Below are 24,538 nucleotides of genomic sequence, written 5' to 3'. Positions count from 1 at the left end.
AAGCTCAACAAGTCATAAAAGACCAAAAGCAAAAGACTAGCAACAGACACCATGACTCAATCCCATGGTTCCCAAGAAAACTCAACCAAATCCTCCTTCAAGGTTTCATGGCAACCTCTCTTGCCATGCAACTCCTTGCATCATGTTGTCATTAACACATAACTCTCAGTGCATAAATAAATATAACAATATACCAATTATCTTACCTTGTTGTGTCAAGCACGTTGCTTTTAACTTAACACATCCACGCCATCTCTCAAGAGGCTCGAATTCCCTTGACAGATTCACCTGCGACTAGAGACTAGCTAATATGCCTATCAAGTAAATGTTCATGACTATAGCACATATCCACATAATGTCAGACAAAATAAAGGTTAAGAAGACTTCCTGTATGCAAAAAACTCATTCGTTTGGAATTAGGGTTTCCAAACATAGCCAAAGGAATTCTTACTCGATTCCCTTCTTTTACGTTTACCCTACTGCAACTGAGTCTTACTATATATTGTCATGTCACCCAATTGTTAGTTATATAAACACATCAATTATTACCTCATCACGCTAATACCAAGCATGTTTCATGCAACTGCTCACACATGTCAACAACATGTTTCAAATATCAAGATAGTGATATCTATTAATTTGAGATCAACTTTTACAAACAATCATGTCATAATCCAATGTCAACTCGTAGTCATTAGACATAATGCTACAATTGTCAACTACATATTATTTGTCTCAACACATATATGTTAGTACAATCATCTTAAACAAAAAATAATTTGAACACATTCTCATATTATGAAACTCATCAAATGTTTAAACAACTTGCAAGAATACCATGTTAAATAAATCAACTAGGTGACATAATAGACACCAAACACTCGAACAGAAATTAGGCATCATAATCAAACATTCAAACACTAAATAGATGACATAAGAAAGCTTGTACCTTAATGTATCTTTAGGGAGGCTATCTTGTCTACACAATCAATCTAGTTAGCAAGATATAACTTTACAACATACCAACTCAAACATAAATCATGATATCCATAACAGTAACTACTAACATGTTCACATCATGATCTCATAAGAATTTTTGGTTCATGCATAAAAATCACATATTTACAATCAATATAGATTAGTACGACACCATATCACAAATATGTTGACTCATACCTGAATATCATTACCATAGCCATGTGCATAGGTAAAACCAGGTTAACACAATACATATAAAATCAATACCTTCAATGCAATGTACATAACCATCACGCATATGACCAATCCAAATTACAACATCAAGATCTCAATGAAATAACCCTAATCATCAAGTTAGCAACACATAAAAACAATAAGATATATATCATGCTCATCAACAAAATAAAACCTAATCATCAAGCTAACTATCCTATAGCAACTAGTTAACCTATAAGATACCCATCAAAAACAAATCGATAACATAATAATCAAGTTATCTAACTTAACCAACAATATAAATGCTTATAACAACATGTTACTATCATTCATGACTATCACACTCATGTGCATATGAATATGCTAATCAACTATCATCTATCAGGTTTGTAACCATAACATCAAAAGACATGTACATAACCTAATGTATATAATCGTGATTCATATAACAATCCTTAACCTACATACATGCATGCCCAACATATGAACCTATATGATGACATTCTCTCGCCTCGAGGTCCAATGCTACAACTTCACTTGATGATATACATCTCCCATTCTATCCCAGCCAACACATTAGAATCATAACAACCAATATCACCATGATTACTTAAATTGAAAACAATGACTTCACAAGGCACGTGTGACCTACTATTCATGCATAACTATAACCGATACCATACATGCATAACAAATGAATAATCAACCATTCACACATGAAGAAATACTCTACGATAACACCTTCAACCTTCATATGGTGACATCATTACAACCATGATCAACACCATGAAAAATGCAACAAGCACATGGACTACATGCATAAGGAACACACATGCAACCAACATGAACACATGACCAACACACAGTCCAAGGAGAGCACAACACACTGTGATACCACTCTGTAACACCTGCCTCCCACATCTATCCAATCAACTGTCCAGCCGGGGTAAACATGCGGCAAGAGACCACTATGATATGATTCAAACTCCTAGGTAACCTTAAGGAAATGGAATCGATGGAACATCACACAGAGTCATCCAACATCATCAACAAAACCCTCAGGAGAAAGTTTAGCCTTTGTGATAGCCTGTCCCTGGCTCCCACTATTGTTCTGGACCTCTTAGGGCAGATTCTCTCTCATGCTATGGGCAAGGGAGCGAGCAAAAACCCAAAGTCTCTCTCATAGGCCCACCTTCCAGTGACTATGGACCAGAATTGCTAGTTCTGTGCCAGCGACCCCAGGATTTAAGCCACTTTTGCAGGCTCCGAATGCAGACCACTACTGAGAACGAAATGATAGCTTGAAATCAAGAAAATTATAGGGAGACAATGAAGAAAAAGGAATAAGCCCAACAAGACCTTAACCATACCCTACTAGCCATGACATAAATTTTTTCAAACACTTAGTAAATATGCAACATAAAGGTGTAAATAACAGATCTGAGCATAAGGGTCTCATACTTATCTGAGATTCGCTATGAGGAATTGTATACTTATCACATTAGCTGACATTTCATCCATTTCGTCATAGCCACATTGGTCATTCAATATTAAGTAAGAACATGATGAGAGTCATACATAACTGCTATCATAAAACACATACATAACCATCATAATAGGGAAAGAAATATCAATGGCATTACAGCCATATAAACCATGTATAATCCATCATAATACTCATAGAAATACAATTAGAAATAACCCTACATCCGTGATGCAAAATCCAAACTAGGGATGGGACTTCCACGTTCCACCCAAGAGTAGAATGGTTGAGAAAAATATCTCTTGACCCATTCTCCTCCATGCCATATTCGAAGCATGAATGTGGGATCTCATAGAACACATCAATCAAAACTCATTTAGGGCTACCAGAGGCCATCCACCTCAACCCATCAAAGAATGATTCCACCTCACAGTCAGACATCACAAAAACAACATCATATCAGTCTCTATCCGAGCCTTCTAGATCATTTATTCCAACCCGATTTCTAAGACTAGTAACTCAACCCATAGCTTACACAGGGCTCCAGAGCGTTTTCCCAACCAAAGATCCATGACTAGTAACTCAACCCACAAATTTTACAGGGATCTGGAGTGTTTCTCCATCCAAGGCTCATGGACTAGTAAGTCAACCCACCAAGGGCTCCAGAGCATTTGTCCAACCAAGGCTCCAAGGTTAGTACCTCAACCCATGACATTATAGGGACCTAGAGTGTTTGTCTAACCAAGGCTCCAGGAACTAATAAATCAACCCAAGGTAAAGGAAACATGAGAACCAACCAGAAAACAAAGAAAATAAACCCACAACACCATGGCTATCCAGGGAATGGAAAGGCTAGGCAAATCGACTATCAATCCAGGAAATCCTCCATGTCAGTGAGAGATCATGACCAAGAAACCACATGCATGTTCCATGAATGCCAAAACTAGTGAAGAAATCTTACATCCAACTCAGTACCTGTAAGAAAATATGATGTAGATACTAATGATAATGCCTTCTTATGCTTTCCTACTCTTCCTTTTCCTTCTTGCTCCAAAAATCCAAATATGCCACACCCTCCAAGAGTGCTCCAACAAAAATCTAAGTATCCGAGAGTATGAGAGAGAGAGAGAATAATGAGAGAGAGCCCCAACACTGAACTGACAAAAGGTTACTAATTGATCCTCGTAAGCCTTTTTATGAATGAGGCCTCTATTTTTTTCATTTTCCATCATTTTCCTCCTCACATGCAACCTGTGACCTTTCACCTCCTTTTTCTCCTAATTTCCATGATTTTCATAAATAAATGTGGCAAAACACCTTTTTTCCTCTTTAATGCCTTAGCCATTGCCTTTGCCAATATCTTTAGCCATAACAAACCAAATCAATACCCATTAGTATGTTTCCCCCACCATTCAGCGTGGACTATGTGTCCCATCACCATGGCCATATATATTTTTACATGGAACTTTTACCAGGGCTATTATAGCTATGTACATATTATAATGTGTGTATGATGTATATGCAACATTGTGTGCATGTAGTCCTCTGTGCATATTGGATATGCAGTGTTGTGTGCAGATGATACTATACACATGTTGGATTTGTAGTTATATATATATGTTGTTTTGTGTGCATGTTGTACATGTGGTGCTATGAGTGTATGGTGTTGTGTGCATAATTGTACAAGTGATGTTGTGTTCATGTGTCGTTGTGTACATGTTGTACAAGTGGCGCTATGTGTAGGTGGTTTTGTGTATATGGCATGCATGTGCTGTTGTGTACATGTGGTGTCATGTACATGTCGTGTATGTGGTACTGTGTACATGTGGTATTGTGTACACATTGCACATGTGGTGAAGTGTACATGTTGCGCAGGTGGTGCCATGTACATTTGATGTTGTGCACACGTTGTTCAGGTGGTGCAATGTACAGGTGGTATTGTGTACATGTTGTACATATGGTATTGGTGTATGTGTAGTATTGTGGCCATGTCATACATGTTGTGTTGAAGGCACGGGGTACTATGTATGTGTAGTGTGTAGTAATGTTATTGTGACATGTGTATGTGCACATGTTCTAGGAGAAGGCACTCAGTGTTTGTCTAGTGTGGCAACTGATCCAAAGTGTGTATGGAATAAATACAAAGGTAGAAGCTAAGGATTGATGAAAGGATAAGTGTCAACATTTTATTTCGGTTGTATTATGCATGTGATTTATGACTGCTATATGATGATTATATGTGATCTATGATTCTAGTTTATGTTTGTTACATGTGACTTATGATTCTGATATATGATGGTTGTGTTTGAGCTCAGTTGATGTGCTATGTTTATACATGATGATTTTGCCAAAGATGTTAGTTTGACTTGTTGCAATGGGAAGTGACCAGGATTGTAAGTGTACCTTATTGATGAACTACTAATGAGGTATGATTTGAGGTTATTAGAATTTATTTGAATCTAATGGAAATTATATGCTTGGAATAGGAATTCATGAACATACCCAGTTGAGTGGAAAAAATTGGCTGCAATAATTGGCAGCAGTCACAAATAAATTGGAACATGCAACAATATGTTGGTAAAGCACTTCACGAGTAGGGCCATTATGGGACACGGGTACCCAATAGTGTCCATTTATTTCCATGAGCATGATATGACTGGTATGATGGTTTTGAGGTAAGTATATGCCTTGGTTTTGTATCTTCTGATGCGATGAATCCTTACCAAGGGATGGGTCGCCTAGGATAGGGGATTTCGGTGAACTTGGAAGGTTAGTGACTACATGGAAGGGGGTGACCGGATTTCCTGAGGGACTATGTAGCAGAGAAGAGAAGGTCATGGATATATTGGTTTTGATCATTAGCATTTTCAGATGGAATCATATGGACATTAGGAGTGCGCCCTGTAAAAATGATCTAGTGACTGTTCGCTAAGAGGACAAGTGGTGCAGGATTGTAGCGCCAAACATTAGGTGCACCCTTGACCATGGCAGTGGATTCTTGACTTCCTAGGAAGGAGGTGAATCATTATTTTTGGATTATACATTGAATAGTGAGTTAAATGTTGGGAAAAAAAATTACCAACATTTTTAAGATTTAGAATGATAAATATCTAGCTCAATATAAATTTGTTAATTAAATAACATTAATATTTTGAGAAAAATAATATATTTTTTTGTTTTATAATGATTTTACTAAATATAATAAATTTTTTTGAATTAATTTTAAAATAAATATATAAAACATTAAATTTTTATTTTTATTTCACTATCATATTTTCATAAATATATCATCAAACCAAATAATAATAATAATAATAATAATAATAATAATTATTATTATTATTATTATTATTATTATAAATCAATGTATAAAATTAAATAATAAAATTTATATCTTTTATTTAATTTTATAAAATTTAATATAAATATATTTTATATTTGTAAGTGTTTATCAAATTTAATAATGCTTAAAAAAATAATTTGATAAAAGAAATTATAAGATCAACTATCAAAGATGGATCATAAATCTTCAACTTTATCAATTATAAAAATGTTACAATAAATATAAAACTTAATATTGTTAATAAAACTCAATATTGTGAATAAGGAAAAACTTAATATTGTTAATAAAACTCAATAATGTTAATATGAAAGATGTTAAATTTTATTTAAAATGTCTAACATTTTATAAAACTTAATATTGTTAATAAAACTCAATGTTGTGAATAAGAAAAAACTTAATATTGTTAATAAAACTCAATAATGTTAATATGGAAGATGTCAAATTTTATTTAAAATGTCTAACATTTTGTTTTGAATATTTATTTTTGAGTTAACCCGACAAACCCACCCTGAATTTAATAAAAGTTATACTGTTGGAAAGCTCTAAGAAGAGACCCCATTAGTGAACTTGATTCTCTCAATTAAATTAGTTTTTCCAACTTTATGCACGTGTTTCCAACAATGTGACTCATTTTTCAGTGAAAATGTGGATACCTTGCTCAACACCCAACCTTTTGGTTTTTGTTTTGGTTAATTTCTCAAATATTCTTTACGTAACTTAATTTTCTCTCAGCCTAGTTTTATTTGCTTTTTTATTCTTCAAACTAGATGATGGCATGTAAAATGATCGTTATGAAGAGAGCGTAAGCACACGTGATCTTAAATGGAAGGGGAATATGAAATTGTACAACTGGGTGCACAATCAATTTAATTATTATTTAATTTCAACTGCTTATCATCCAAGCTACCTATCTCTGCACTATATATAGCCGTATGAATGTACATAAACATATAGCCACTGGAAGAAAATCTGTATATTTCTGTGTGCAGTAATGGCAGCAAGACCCGGGGTTCGAGTCTCCGAGACTTCTGAGGAACACAGCAATCGAGAAGAACGACGACATAAGAAATCTGGCGTATGTAAAGCTCTTTCACGCCTGTGTGGTGGGTGGGGCTCTCAAGTTAGTCATGAGGATATTAGCGAGAAATCTCCTGCAGCCCATACCACCATGCAGCCCCCCGCTAAAGTTGGGGAAAACCAATCAGCAGATTCAGGCAAAGTTAGTGATGCAGAAAGTTAGTCAGGGGTCTAAACCGGCGGCTGCTGAGAGAGTCAAGAGCTCTGTGAAATTTGAGGACGGAGCTGTAGACAAAGAGGCAGAGGATTACATTGAGAAAACGAAGCAGAAATTGGCGGCGGAGAGATTGATATCGATGAAAAGGGTGGAGAGCATGCTCAACAGAGGCCTCTGACAATGAAATTTGAAAGCCCTACATCCTATTTTATAGTATCTTGAAGCCAATCACTATATTTTAGGGTTCACAGTAGTATCATCCGTATAGTTTCGTCTTTGTATATTTCAAAATACTGTTATGTTTCAATAAAGTTTGTGGCTGCAATAATATATATGTCAGTCTTTTCATATTTTTATTTGTAAGGGCCTTTTCAATCTTGTAAAAAAAGTTGTAATATTGGATATATGATTAGAGTTTGCGCAAATCTATGTTTTGATTAATCATGTCATTCTGAAATGTTATCATATTGTTGCAGTGATACTTTATGCCATAAAGTTATTTGTGGTTTTATCTCATACAAACGATTCCCAATTGTATTCCCCAAAATTTTAATGGTATATCTTTTATTATATTATAAGATCAATTAGTGATATCAACTAGGACAATTAAATTAAACTTTCTTTAATATATTTTAGTCATGGGAATTTTAATTTTTATTCACATTCAAACCACCAATCATGATTCCTTCTGCCTCATTATTGGTAATCATAATTACCATAAAGCTGTATCACATCTAGCAAATATGCGTTCTTTTCGTATGTATCAGCAAATACCTAGTTTTAGGATGATACCTTAGTGGGTAATAAAGCACCAATCATGGTTCCTTATTCAAAATTATTGGGAATGGCAATTACCATCGAACTATATCACACCAAGCAAATACTTGTTCTTCTATGTGTATGCATCACAAATACCCAGTTTTAAGCTGATACCTTAGTGGGTATTATGGTACTTTAGATGTAAACATTCACATCCTTTATTATAATCAAGTTGATACCTTAATCACAAATAAAACCATTTAAATGTAAATATTTATATCAATTTATTTATGAAATCAAATTATATATAAGGAATTATATATATATAATCATTTCTAATTATAAATTTATCTACTATCGATAGAGATCAAATTTCTCATTAATTAAATTTTTCATTGTGTAAATTTCATTTTGAGTAGAAAATATGAAAAGATATTTGCACCTCAAGAAATTTTAGTTCTTAATAATATTATATATATTTATATAAATAAATAAAAATTGTAAGCTTGGCAGGACCTTTTCATTCATTCATCTTAAAAAAAGCAAGTACCATTCATAAAAAGACATTCAGTGGCCTCAACTTGCCCATTGGGAAACCAGGTCTATTGGCCATTGAACCACATTATATGTAATCTAAAATATCAATAATTTAAGTCTATCAAACAAGGCCTTATATGAATGAATGTATGGAAACCATCTATCATGTAAATAGCTATAATATAGACTACTAGCCAACATATACATCAAGACAATTCAACAAAATTAGGTGGTATCATACCCATACTAACTACTACGCATCAGATGACTTGCACGAGTTGGGTCCTTAGCACTCGAGCCTAATAGTTGAGAGTGAGGAAGACACTGAATGTGTTGCTCAATGCGGCCAAGAATGTAATGCCCCACTTAAATCTTATCCTGCAAATTTTATTAATGTTTGCTTTATCTGAAAATATTGAGAAATATTAGTCTAATATAAAATTCGTGATTTCTATTATTCAAATTCACAACTTACCTTATCAAATTGAATGTTAGGTAGAATAAGGTCTCCTTCCATTATTTCAAATAATATATGTATTTATCTCACATTCCCCAATGTACCCTCACATTTACTTGGGAGAATACATGGTCCTCTCCAACTCATTATCAATATATATATTCATCTCACATTCCCCAATGTACCCTCAGATTTATTAGGGAGAAGACATGGTCTTCTCCATTTAATTACATCTCACATTCTCCAATGTACCCTCACATTTACTTGGGAAAAGACATAGTCCTCTCCATTCAATTATCAATATATATATATTCATCTTACATTCCCAAATGTACTTTCATATTTACTTGGTAGAAGACATGGTCCCATTAATTTCCTAATTTTATATTCATGTCACATTTCCAAATGCACTCTCAGCTTTACTTGGGAGAAGAGAAGTTAACTGTAAGGATGGATGAGAAGTTAATGACATTAATGAGAGGTGGTTGAGATGGAGAAGAGAAGCAGGGTATAAAAAGGGAAGGGGGAAGGGAGAAAAGGGGAGGTGAAGTCTTGCTTATGATTTTGGGGTTGATTGTGATTTTATGATTTGTTGTGATTTTTGGAGACCTCAGGAACCTATGGAGGTTTCTTGGGTTGTTGAAAGGAGGGAAATATTGTTCATCTTTGTCTAGATTATTCATCTTGGACACAAACACTACATCTGGTTGGACTTGGGCTTGGAGGGCTAGGGAACTTGTGGAGGTTTCCTGGGCTAGGAATTATTTCCTAGTTGGCTAGGAGGTAAATTCAGTTGGGTCAGTCAAGAGGAGCGTTTAGCAGGAGGAGCAGCTCAAAGGCATCTCCACTAGCCACAGATACAGGTATTCTTCTATAGATTACTCACGTAAATTTATTAAAATGAAATGTTCTCCATAAGTTATAAGGATTAGAACGTAATGGTAAAATTTTATTTGTTTAAAATTCTTATAAGAAAGTAAATTATTGTCTTTTATTGAATTTAAATTCATCAGAAATAGATCTGTTAGAAGAACCTAGGATAGGGCTCTTACACATGGTATAAGAGCTTTCATTCAAAATCTGGACCCAAAGCCCACTAAACCCCAAATACCGATAGAAGGGATTTCACCTCCGACCAAACCGCAAATACTGATAGTAGAAGGGCTTGAACCTCCGACCTTGTGGTTGTTAATTTATTGTGGTTAACAGCCACACGCTTGCCAGTATCAGTGCCATCGTTCGGTCCTCCATAGCATGAATGAAGTGGCATTGGGAATTTTGCTACAGACATCTTCATATAATTCCAGTGTTTAGAATGATGCAATGACGAGATTTTCAACAAATCATTCATGTTCTTGCTTTCTTTCAATTCTACATGCAAGGATTGCACACTTAAACCCTAATAGAGAAAATCACATTTCAACCTCTAGGGCCACGCCAGGAAAACATATGTGTGGGATCAAACGAGTGTGGGAGCAACATCCACTCCCCAAGTTTCCATCAAATGAAGCAATGGAAACTCGTGTAAAATAAACTGCAATATCAGATGACATCCATTTGAAAGAAATTGTTTTCTTTCAAGGAAAATTTTGTTTTTGACATTGAAAACGTGAATGCTGGATGGAGGGAAAGTTGTTTTCAGAGTACCCAGTAGGGTAGCTTCCAGCGAGCCGAACAACATTATTGAGTACCAGACGCCAACTATGACTTGGGGTGTTATGCAGGGAGAAAGGAGAAGCTTGTTTCTCGAGTGATCAATTGTGATTACTTGAGAAGTATTGGGATAGTCCCTAATGACCTGGAACACTTAGAACTTCCTTCGAAAGTGGATGTTATGAAAGAAAGGATGGACTTCCTCCAAAGATTATGTCTCGCCATCGATGACATAAATCAGGATCCACTCATGCTAGGTTGCAGTGTGAGGAAAAATATGGTTCCCATCCTTGATTATTTGAATAAATTAGGTTTTCAAAAGTAGGAGCTTCCAAGTTTTCTTAGAAAACATCCCCAAGTGTTGTATGCCAGTGTTATTTTAGACCTTGTGCCGGTTATTAAAATTCTGCGAGGTCTTGACATTGAGAGAATCAACATTCCAGTAGTATTACAGAAGTATCTCGAGATTCTGGAATTTAAACTCGAAGGGAAAATGAGTACATCTGTCGCTTATTTGGTTAGTATTGGAGTGAACCCAAGAGACATTGGACCGATGGTGACACAGTATCCTCAGATTTTGGGTATGCGGGTTGGTAAAGTGATTAAACCTATTGTTGCTTACCTTGAGAATCTAGGACTTCCCAAACAAGTTCTAGCTAGAATGATCAAGAAGAGACTGTATATTCTTGGATATGAGCTAGACGAGAAAATGAAGCGCAATGTGGAAAGTCTGCTTAGTTTTGTTGTGCGGCACAAAGCTCTTGCTTCTGTTATAGCATTGTATGCACAGATCTTGGGGCTTAGTTTGAAGATTTGGGTAGAATTTTAGAGAAGATGCCACAGGTTGTAAGCATTCCTCATGTTCCAATTAAAAGACGAGTGGATTTTTCATAGGACGTGGTTTCTCAGATGAGGAAATAGCAAAGATGGTAGTTTCTTGTCCCCAGCTGCTTGTTGTAAATGTGGAACTCATGAAACCCAGTTTTTATTTTTTTAAGGCTGAGATTAAGAAGCCATTAGAGGAACTTGTAGAATTTCCATCTTGCTTTACATACTACCTGGAATTTAGAATCAAATCTCGGTTTCAAAGAATGTTAAGAAAGGGTATTAGATGTAGCCTAGCGTGGATGCTTAATTGCAGCGACAAAAAGTTTGAAGAAAGACTGGAAGGTAACTATATTGAGAATGAGGATGTGGCTCCATTATTCTCTATTGGTGGAGCACTAGAATCACCAAGAGATGTTGTTTATTCAGAAGAGGAAGATGAGGAGAGTGAGGATGAAATTTTCTACAGACGCATAGTTTCTATTTAGTAATGAATGATCTGCATTCTGCTATAATTCATACATTCTGTAAAATAGTTTTCTGTTGTCCTTCAAATCACGAATATGTCTGAACTTTGCTTCAAAATGATCTCACGGTCTTCTGTATAAAATGATTGGCTTTTTTTCCCTTTAGTTTTGAGAATCTTGTTAGGTTTTAGACTATAATTATGTGATAGGTGTGTTTGGTGGGTTTGTATTCTTGTGTTTCATAAAAAGGGGGATTGAAAATTAAAACCATGGTAGAACCAATTAAGAAAAATTGCCTTTTAAAAATTCAATCTATTTTTTTAGAGTAAGCCGATATGTCCAAATGTTGATTTGTGGCCGTGAAGATATGGATGTAGAGGTACAAGGTCGGTAACGTTGTAAATGGGTGGGCCTGGCATCTTAAAGAGAAATTATCATTCATTGAATAATGTGGCATTTCTCCATTACAATACCTCAAAATTATGGCAAATAGACATCATAGAATGTCAATTTTGGCATCAATGTCTAGAGGCAGTGCTTGATATGCTAGTATTTCTAGTTTTTTTAGGGCTGGAGTTTCCTTGTAGTCATGACTTTAGAGGGCTGTAACTCTCATTGTGTTATTGTGAAACTATTTTTCAAGTAAATATATGTTGTATTTCTCCCATGGAAGGATAAAAGAAAAATGGAATCCATGATAACATTATAGGTGACAAGACCTCATTTCTCATTGCTAAAAAAAGTGTGCATATGGCGTCGTGACCTGTTTGATATGTATAGACAAACTATGGGACTCCATGGAGATGGGGTGTTGTTTTACTCCACACATACATATGTAGAATGTGATGCATTATAGAAGAACCTGAGGCAACTAGCTGTGGTACATTAGGTAGAGATCTCTTTAATCAAACAGTGTCATCCAAAACCTACTGTTGAAACAACTAGTATACAACAGTAATAAGATTCTTCTAATTTGTCATCTTTTAATTCTACATTTTTGACAGTAAAAAAAAAAATGATGAATAGGGTGTTTCTTTCCTGTACATTTTATTGGGAAACACTAACAATTTTTTTTAGAATGATTATGTTGTAATTTGTCATCATTATGCACTGCATCTACTCCCAAAATGTTCTATAACTTGTTAATTAATTTTGTAACTAAATCCTGTATCCCTTTCTTGTCAACTAGTTTCTCACATGATTGCAAGATAAATCACTAGTTCCTTAACCCCATGGTAATATCCTATGCATAATGGTACCTGGCATGTTCGAGAGTTAGTAGATGAACAACCTAATGTTTTAAATGTAGAATCATGTCCTCTTTGAACTTCCCAGTGGTGAGTTGCTTCTATTCCACAAGAGTAGGAGGTCAGATGCACAGAAGGAAGGTGATTTTCTTCCTCTAATTTTACTCTCTCTAGGTATTGCTAGGAATTTGGTTATGATGATCTTTAGATAAATTCAAATTTTGAATAAAAGCTTCATTTAAGTATTAATTTAGAGGGATTTCATACAAACAATAGGCCGCCCAAGCAGTCCCCACAAGCATAAAGCGGCAACAATCCAAGTGTGCGCTGGCTTAGGCTAGAACACCCATAATCTAGATTCAAGAGAAAATTGGTCATAAAAAAATAGATATCAAAGGGAAAAAACCAAAGCATTGAAAGGCTAAAAAATGACCATGCCAGCCATAGGAGGGAGCCGGTCAGGATAATTCGGGGCAGGGCCCCATACAGACATTCGGTAATTGATATGGACAGGCTAAACATGATTCAACCTATCTGCAGGACGCTTTGGAGGCTTAATCCCTTTTAATCTCTGAGATGGAGGCTCAAACAATGTTTTTCATTGTGCTATGGGGGTGAGGGCTGATCTTGAGATAAATTTAGTACCAAAAGTTGGTAGAATTACTTAAACTTTTCTACAAGGAATAACATAGTCCATGAAGAAGAAGAGGATGAGTTATAATGGTGACCACAATTTGCAACATACCTACACCTAAACACTTTTCATTGTGCTTGTGCCATAGTTAAAGCAAAGAAGTTGGCAGACAATTTCCAATAAATCAAATATTTGGTAATACATTTAAATCAAATTGCAAGAGTCTTTGTTTGTCTCATGCAGATGTGGAAGCTACTGTGATTCTTGGTGGTATATAAAGGTGGAATCGCTAGGAAAACATTAAGGTACATAAGCTTCACTGGGCACATCCATGTACTTGACTTGTAAACATTGGCAGCTTTGTTTAGCCTTGCAATAGGGAATCCAACTAATCCTTCACCTTAGAGACTCGTCCAAGGATTGAGGGTCCTATTCCATTAGGTATTTCTGGCTTCATTTGTTCAAAAAAAATGATCCACAAATTTTTGCATTTGCAAACATTTTAATGATCCCATGGTTCGAGAGCGATAATAATCCCAACTTCTATGATTCCTCAAGAAAGATTTTGCAAATAAAATCTTGAAACCGCTTAGAGTATAGTTTAGGATCAACTGCAGATATTGAGAGGGAATCAAACTGAAGGGACTTGTAGGCATGCTCGAGTTTCTTACTGATATCATAGTCTTGAAGGATATCTATGATTCCAAAGTGCAACACCTATCATAATATTGTTGTGTGTAAAACAGAGTACTTGAATACCCTTGTTCATGTGTTAGATTAAATATTATAGTGCGATCCATAAAATCATTTTATACATCCCAGGAACACTTCGGGTAGTTTGTCATTCAAGTGAAGTGGCAAGTAGTTTGTCATTCAAAGTAAAGTGGCAACAGATGTTTCTTCTAAAAAAACAATGTGTGCCATTTGGAGAATTATTTTGGTTTATAATTTGACTGGTTAGTGCCATACATATTTTAGATGTCCATGGTTTTAGATATGTCAAGCTACCATTCAAAGGGGTTAGTTATGTTACAAGGAATGCCAAACCTACATCTATTCCAAAAGTGGGTTGGAATTAATAACAACTGCTTTTATTAGGCCTTGGTTTTATTGTAGTTGAGATTTTGACAACTGTTGTAACTGCATTTTGTTAGTGTACACAAACATTTTCTATGTTCAGTAACTGCTCTGTATATTAATCCAATTTCTTTTGCAGATTAATTTGACTTAGTTGATTTGTGTGGATATACAAGATTATTCAAAATTTAAGACAAAATGTGTATTATAGATGTTTCTAATTTGCTGTTGGTTTTATCTTTTGAATTGGATATGTAATATCATTCAAAATATAAAATCAAGTGTGTAATGTACACGTTTCTAGTATTTTGTTGGTTTTATCTATTTGCGGTGTGTGGCCTTGAGATTTCGGGCATTTTACCATTTGGGTTTTTTTTGAAGTCGGTAGACTCTTGGGGTTGGAGTTATTTAATATTTGGTATGTGTGCCAACTGCATGTGAACATTTCGGGCTAACATGAGTGGATAGGCTTTTGGGATGTGAGTTGTTTGATGTGTCTAGGAAATGCTATGTGATGTCAGGGTCAGCTATTTGTTTGCCATTTGGAGTTCGAAGTATTTGGTGTTTGAGTGCAATGCATTCGGGCATTTGCTGTTTAGATAGAGTCTATAATGGTTGCTTTTCTGAGTTTCAACTATTTTTTGTTTGTGTGCAGTACACATTATTAATTAGCTACTTGAGTTTCTGTTGATAAAATGAGTACAATATTATGAAGCTGTACACATTCCTAGATTATCAATTGGCTATTAAGTAAGCTGGTGTGTGGGGTTAGCTAACATAGCCAGCCCTTTGGTGTTTGAGCTGTTTCAGATGTGCTTGTGGTATAGGCCCCAGTGACTTGCAATCAATTGGCTAGAAATGGGGATTTTGGAATCTTTATTCGGTGGTGCATTTTATGCTTGGATTACTTTTAGAGTAATCATTGTGTTAAAATATTCCTCGAGGATTTTGGCCTTTGAGTTTAGTAAACAACTTTGCTTTAGTAAATGCTTAGAAAAAATTACATTTTGTTCTACACAAATATGTTACCACTGAAGCAAATTTTCCCTTTCATCACTTTTTGAGTCCCAGCAAGCTGTTAATGGCCTTCTAAGAAATAGTTTGTATCAAGCCCCTTCTATATGTAGAACAACATTGAGTCTTCTAATATAATATATCTTGCTATGTTGTTTTGATGTGACTTGATGGTGACCAATGAATGGTACCACATTTTTCCTTCATGAAAACCTTTCATAAACATGTGTATGTGGATGCTTTTGAAACCAAAGGTGCTTGAATACCTGAACCAATGTGACTTATGTACATTTGTCCTTAATGATAACCATGCATAAATGCCTGTATATGGTCTCACTTTATAAGCCAATGTGCTTGAATACTTGAACCAGTCTGTCCATGCGCACACATACTCTCAATATTAAATATTAATGTGCCTAAATGGCCTGGTGTTTGAATACCTATTCAAATGCTAGATAAAATTTTATAGTTTTCACCTCATAAAACCTTTTATCCGTTAGAGAAACCTTTCTATTGGTATTTAGAATGTTTGCTATCACAGATTGTCAAGCTGCACTAGAAAATAGACCATGGATACATTTACAAGGAATTCCAAACCTGCGGGAAAATTGCATTTATAAATTGTCTTTCTTAAGTGTTTTGGTGTTAACACCGATTACATTTTTTTTGCCATGGGTTTCTTATGATTGAGATTCCTTTTAAGTATGAAAAGTTTTGTTGGAGTTGTATTTTTGGCAGTGACAATCACAAAGATTTTTGTATGGATCGTAACTAGTCTGAACATTAATCTGTATTCTTTTATGAATTAATTTGACCTTGGTGTGTGGATTATTATTCAAAAGATAAAATCAAATGTGTATTATATATGTTTCTCTTACGTTGTTGGTTTGTTATCTTTAGTAAATTCTCTTAAATTGTGTTTTCGATAAGATGCAATTTCATATTTAGTATCAGATTCAACTATCACTCTGGAAAAATACAGTGGAGATCCATGAATTGTAGAGGATGTCAGAGAATAGAAGATTTGTTGTGATAGCAACAAAAGGCACAACATTAGGTCAAACTGGGAAAAACATCTCTTTCTTTCTTGAATTGGGAAGCATGATCAAAAGTATTCTGCATTCATTAGGGTTCTTATCTTTTTCAAAATCAGCATTCTTATCTTCTCCAAAATGATATTTTACATTATCTCTTCGAGGACTATTGTTAGAATTGTTCTTATCTCATCCTATGGTTATCTTGCCTAATTTTAAAGGGACAAGAATCTTTTAAACATGCTAATAACAAGGTTTACAACAATTTTGGGGAAGAATCTATTCAATAGGTGAAAGAGATGGGTTCTAGAATGTCAGATTTATGCTTTTAGCAAAAAAAAAAAAAAAATCAATTTCAGTTTTCTTCATAATTTCCAGTTACTAGTTTCTTACCACAACACATTTATAGCTTATTTGTTTGCTGAAACTGTTTGGGTTCATAACATTGTGTGGGCACTGGGCTTGCAATGTTTCACAACTTTGCCACAATAAAGCAGAGATGGGTTTCATCTTTCCATAGATCAAAAAACCAATTTATTCTCACAAAAAAAAACCATTACAACCTTTTTTGGTTGAAAAAATGTGGACAACCAGAATCCATAACTCAATATGTTGCTTGTTTCTTATGTTCAGGAGTGTGTTTTGATTTCATTTTGTTTTTGTGCTATTTTTCCATCATAGCTATTAGATTCTTAACACTTATTTTCCCATTCCGTGGTCATGGAATATGGTATACTAAATGAAACCAAAAGTGACACCATGCCATCCATCCTCATTATAAAATCACTATAAATTTTCATATGTAATATAATCATTCTCAATCAGGCCCAAAAAAAAAAGAAAAAAAAAAGAATTGGGTTCTTCTTTTGGGAAATTGGTTATCCACTTTGTGATTTGTAAACTATTGAGCTTGAGGCACAACTTAATTGGCATAACGATGTTTATGACACTATTAAAAATTAATGGAATCCTATTTGTATCGTGTTGACCAATAATTTGTACTATGTACCATATACCAAGCCAGTAGCTTGTGTAATGAATTTTGGACTCTAGAGGCGATTTGGAGCCTCATTGATTATGTATTTTGTTGCTAATATGTATTGCAATCAGTGTCATTTTCATATATTCACCCTTACACAGTATATATATAAGCAGAATCCGCATATTTTGTCACTAATGCTTTGGTATCTAAAAAATATGTGTTTTCATTACAATTATCTATTTTTTTAGTATGCCGAGTCATTGATATCATATCAATCCATTCATTTAATTATTTCTCATTTCTCTGGTCATATTGTGAGCTGCATTATATATCATGAAATTGTTTTAGTAGTAGTAAACAATGACTAAATATATAATAAATTTTAACCTTTGACATTTAGGGGACATTTCTCTCAATTTACAAAAAATAAAATATGAAAATCATGCTCGAAACATTTTTGAAGTTTTGAGTCTTTTACTTTCAAGATTAACTAATTGGTTTGGAAGATGAAAAACCATCAAATTGGAAGAGTGGGACTTTTATATTCACTAAGGTTTTAAAGAAACTATATGCATGAAACTTATACTAGCACCTTCTGATGGAATTGATAGTGCACTAATCCGTTGCTTGCCATTATTTTGGTTTTCGTACCACCTTATAGCACATCTAGGTTCAAATGCTATTTTCCATGACAGACAGTTAAATCTGTTTCAATTCTAATTGATTCGAGGAGTTCCACAAGGATGTAACATGAGCATTTATGATGCCCATTTTGACGTAGATAGTTGCCTATGTTAAGGTTTTAATTTGCAATTCCATGTTATTATTTATGAACATTATGTAATATTGATGCATTTGGTTGGACACGTGAAACTACTTAGGTTTTATTTTGATGATGAAAATGTTTGATGTATGACCTAATGTATGACATACTTGGTGATGATTTATCTAGTGCATGACTTATCAGAGCTATAGTTGTTGCATGTATGGCTTAAGTGGATATGATTTATCTAATAAGTAACGTAATGAAATTATGATTTGTTTCCAATATGAACTACAAAATTGACACGTGGATACTAGACTTAATAATGTGATGATTATATGTCTTGTTGTTATATAAAGGCATGAATGAGAGCTAACCCACAGGGGGAAAGAACTATATGATAGCTGAGAGCTACTCTTCCATTGAGGGAAGGTCGAGACATCTCGTGGGGAAGGTATAATGCACATTGTTCTATTAGTTCTGGTATCTACTTGATATGCACTCTTATGACATGAGTAAAATGCAAATGGCAGGTGGCAAGAATACTTGACTAGATTATTCGATGACAAGCTCAACCAGCTCTGTAGTGTGGTCCATGTTAGGGCGTTGACCCCAGTTGTGAATGAGGGGTGGAGGTATTTCCCACCGTGTATCCTCAGAAACCTGGAATTGTGGGAGGGCAGTGGTGGACATGCTCCTCTAAACGTGTGATGATGATTTCCAGTTGCCCGTTGGGGAAGTTAGGTTGATGTATTCGACGCTTCCACCATGTCGGTTTTATCAGTGGTTAGTATGGCCGTTGCCATTGATAGAGCAGCAAGGACAGATAGGGTGGGAACAGAAGTAGTTCAGGATGGATAGGAGGATATAGATTAGTCGAAGACTCTTGATGGGAAGTAATGTCCTTATCTAACTTATCAAATTTTATTGCTATAACTCTCTCTGGTTTGTTATGCTTTCAAACTCCTTGTATCTTTTCATTCTAACTTCGGGACGAAGTTCTCTGAAGGAGGGGTGTATGTAATGCCCCACTTAAATCTTAACCTGCAAATTTTATTAATGTTTAAATTATCTAAAAATATTGAGAAATATTGTTCTAATATAAAATTCATGATTTTTATTATTCAAATTCACAACTTACCTTCTCAAATTGAATATTAGGTAGGGTAGGGTCTCCTTCCATTATTTCAAATAATATATGTATTCATCTCACATTCCCCAATGTACCCTCACATTTACTTGGGAGACGACATGGTCCTCTCCAACTCATTATCAATATATATATTCATCTCATATTCCCCAATGTACCCTCACATTTACTAGGGAGAAGACATGGTCCTCTCCATTTAATTACATCTCACATTCCCCAATGTACCCTCACATTTTCTTGGGAAAAGTCATAGTCCTCTCCATTCAATTATCAATATATATATACATCTCACATTACCAAATGTACTTTCAGATTTACTTGGGAGAAGACATGGTCCTCTCCCATTAATTTCCCAATTTTATATTCATGTCACATTTCCAAATGTACTCCTAGCTTTACTTGGGAGAAGAGAAGTCAATTGGAAGGATGGATGAGAAGTCAATGACATTAGTGAGAGGTGGTTTAGACGGAGAAGAGAGGGAGGGTCTAAAAAGGGAAGGGAGAAGGGAGAAAAGGGGAGGTGGATTCTTGCTTATGATTTTGGAGTTGATTGTCATTTTAGGATTTGTTGTGATTTTTGGAGACCTTAGGAACCTGTGGAGGTTTCTTGGGTTGTTGAGAGGAGGGAAATATTGTTCATCTTGGTCTGGATTATTCATCTTGGACACACACACTACATCTGGTTGGACTTGGGCTCGGAGGGCTAGGGAACCTGTGGAGGTTTCCTGGGCTAGGAATTATTTCCTAGTTGGCTGGGAGGTAAATCCAGTTGGGTTAGTCAAGAGGAGCGTTCAGCAGGAGCAACAACTCAAAGGCATCTCCACTAGCCATTGGTATAGGTATTCTTCTATAGATTACTTAGGTAAATTTATTATAATGAAATGTTCTCCATAAGTTATAAGGATTAGAACGTAATGGTAAAATTTTATTTGTTTAAAATTCTTGTAAGAAAGTAAACTATTGTCTTTTATTTCATTTAAATTCACCAGAATTAGATCTGTTAGAAGACCCTAGGATAGGGCTCTTACAAAGAAGAACATTTTTTTGCTAAATTTGGAATTGGATAAGTTGAAGTTCTTTCTAAATTTCCTGAAAACCTGGATCATATTTGTGCAAGCCTACAAGAGAAGTCATGATAGCTCTGGCCATAATACTTTTCAAAAGCCAATAGAGATGGACAATTTGTTTATATTAAGTAGTGTGACCTTGTGTATATCCTGGGTGAGGAACTAAGGCATGCCAATCTTCTATCTAAACTTCAACTTATGTCCACTGATTTAATTCTGCTTCCCATGTCGACATCATTTATTTAACCTGAGTTGTATTATAATCCTAGGCAACCTTGTTAATGATTTGAGCATCAGTCTTATGGTTGCTTCTTTTTGTTTGCAGGGTTGATGATGAACCCCTACTTCCACAGTTCCCAAAATGTCGATTACAACCCTGGCTCGCAGTTTTGGACGAGTTAGCACCAATAGATGGACACATCGTTTGAATTATCAACAAAATAATAGAGCCATAATTTGTCAACCAAATAGGACGAGCCATAGTACATAACAAGACCATCTACTCGCGGGAAGGATGATTTCATAAGTTTTGAGAACCCAACACAATAACATGAGATAAAAGCAAGAGGCAAACTTTGTTAGGCTCCAGTCTTTCATACAAACTAAGGGTTGAATAGGACAACCACCTTTGACATGCAATATTGTGTTCCAGTACCTTATGCTCAATTGAGTCGATAGACAGAGAAAATCCAAGGTTATTCTGTCGCTTTAGGAAGAAGGCTCCATAGGTCGGCTCCTTGAGCACAATAACACTGAGGTCCATACCATAGACGTAATAAATCAGAAGGAGATAATTTAAGCTCATTCCCATGCTCGAGGCCAACAATTCAAAGATAAAACCAGCACCAACGAACATATATTCCTCCAACAAAAGACTACAAACTAGAAAAATAACATAGATGCCCATTCGAGACAGTAGAATGCCAAAGAAAACGGAGACTAGCATAGAAACAACAAACATTACATATGAGAAAACCACAAAAGCTTTCCCATTTTCCAGACAATGAGTACCATTTCTCATGATAATCAGATTGCTGAGATTATTATTATGATTTCGAGAGACATTAGAAGATTGAGTAGGATGCGATTGAAGGGAGGAGAAAAGGAGAAGAACATACCTGACTACAAAAGCCATGAACTAGAGAAGACTAGTCATTCCCTGGAGAAGAACCACCAAAGCTTCCTTATAGACAAGAGAGTGATTGCCAAGATCCTATGCTTACCCCCAAGAGCCAAACCCCAACACAAGGCAAATGCATCCATGGGATGTTGAGCCCTGCCCACCTGGAGATTAAGAACCTCGGGGATCGTCTCATCACCATTAACACATCCCATGCATGCCACCCCACTCACGTGATCACGCATGTGAGGGAGAGGGCCAATTTACCCTCTGACCCTTTCAACCATCATTTCACACATGACGAGAGTCCTGAGATGGAAAATGAGCTGTCTCGCAGCCCGATCAGGGAATATTTATATAAATATGAAAATTTTAAAATATTCCTATTTTTAATTGTATTAAAATCTTAATCTCTCTCTCTCTCTCTCACACACACACACACACACACACACATATGTATATATGGTGTTTATTGTAAATATTAAAATTTTATAATTTTTATGGTGAATCATTTTACTCATCTATATGGTTAAATCGTGATTAATTTCCATTAAGAAAACTATTCTCTATCGAACTTTAAGAAACTAATAGATTAGTTGAGATCATTTCATACTTCTTTTCTATGATCGAAAATATGAGCGAGCAACTTTCCTAGATCACAATAATTTTCTGACTTAATAAGTCAAGAATATGTGTTTTATAATTTATAACTCAGACATATTTATTTATTTATTTCACATTTCTATATTTAAATATATATTTAATTTTAATTATACATTTATTAATCAAATTTATTAAGTTTTTTATATGTTTGTTAATATTTTTTTAAATTTGAATCATTATGAATTAGCCTTGAGGGTTAACTCGGTTCATTGAGTCCCCATCATTAAAATAACCTCTTATATTGAGAGGTCAAAGGTTTAACTCTCTCAATGCTCTCGGAGTCAGGTATGCTGGTTGATCCAACAAGAACTTATACTTTTGGCCAGATCTGTATGATAAAAATGTTCTCTGGACATAATAATCATCAATCGTTATGAATCGCTAACCACATGGGAAAGAAATAATGTAAACAAAGTAAATACGTATATATCGAATGCAATGGAACAAATGTTGGAAAAAGGATATATCTAACCCAACTTGTAACTCTAGGGAGTACCTATTTATTCATGAAGAAGAATAAAGGCACCCTCAGGCTATATAATGATTACTGACAATTGAATAAGTTTATAATTAAGAACATATCTACTCAGCCAAGGATTGATGATTTTTTTTGATCGGATGAGGGGAGTTTCAGTCTTATCAAAGACTGATTTGAAGTCTGGGTACATTAGGTACACATCAAAGATGAAGGAATTCATAAAATGAAATTTAGAACTAGGTACAGGCACTATGAATTTGTACTTGTGCCATTTGGGCTCACAAACATAGTAGAAACATTTATATGTCTAATGATTTCTTTTAAGTTTTTATCTTGAAAAGTTTGTATTGGTCTTTGTCAAACACGTCTTGGTTTATTCAAAGACCAATGGAGCATGAAAAACATTTATTAATAGTACTAGAATTATTAAGAGAGCATAAGCTCTACGCTAAACTCAATAAGTGTGAATTTTTCTTGTCCCAAATTCAGTATTTTGGGCACATTATTTCCAAAGAGGGAGTAGTGGTAGATCTAGAGAAAATTAAATCCATTATGGAGTGGCCTACTCCTCAGAATATGACCAAAGTAAGATCCTTCATGAGATTGGCTAGCTATTATTGGGCATCCAATTATAGAGTTGTAAAGAAAAGAAGTAAATTTTGTTTTGCATAAATGCCTGCATGGTGGGGCTTGATGGAGTCCTAATGTAAGAAGAACTGGTGGTCTAATATGTATCTAGAAAGTTGAATGAACATGAGAGGAATTATGTCACTTATGATTTGGAGTTGGCAACAATAGTCCATGCACTAAGGATGTGGAGGTGTTAACTCCTCGGAAGGAAATTTGCATTCATGTTCGATCATGGAGGGCTAATGTACTTATTTGATTATCTCAAGTTGAATATGAGATAGGCAAGTTAGTTAGCCCTAATTGGCGAGTCTGATATTTAAATCAAGTACATCAAAGGCAATGAGAGTAAAGTAGCAGATGCACTTACTCAATAGGCTATAGATAGTTGAGGTGAAAGTTATAATTTATTATCAAGTTAACATCCATGAGAGTATTCAGGAGGTTGTACATCAAGATGAACACTACCATGAAATAATAGAATTCTTGCAGTAGGGCCCAAATGGAATATTGAGTAGGAATTATTGACTTATAGATGACGATTTGTTGAAAGTTAAATGAAAAGGGTATATACCATGTATGGGCGACTTGAAGTAGCTAATCTTGGATGAATTTCATAAAATACCATATACTGGTTAGCAACAAATGATGACATCCATGAAAAGGATGTACTAATTGGCTAGTTATGACGAATGATGTGCAGAATAGATTTCCAAGTGTCTGGAATGCC

At 35.1% G+C, this 24,538-nt stretch overlaps 1 pseudogene; it reads left to right on the top strand.

Annotated features, from left to right (window-relative positions):
• Positions 1 to 10,620: 10,620 nt before the first annotated feature.
• On the top strand, positions 10,621 to 11,973 carry LOC149213686 (transcription termination factor MTERF4, chloroplastic pseudogene; annotated as a pseudogene).
• The last annotated feature ends 12,565 nt before the right edge of the window (positions 11,974 to 24,538 follow it).

This window comes from Pinus tabuliformis, chromosome 1_1, assembly GCF_031772625.1.
Source record: "Pinus tabuliformis cultivar Carrire ecotype Pingquan chromosome 1_1, CPIR1, whole genome shotgun sequence".
Taxonomy (NCBI): Eukaryota; Viridiplantae; Streptophyta; class Pinopsida; order Pinales; family Pinaceae; genus Pinus; species Pinus tabuliformis.
The sequence above is the reverse complement of the archived record's forward strand: the minus strand, read 5'-3'. Positions and strand labels throughout refer to the sequence as shown.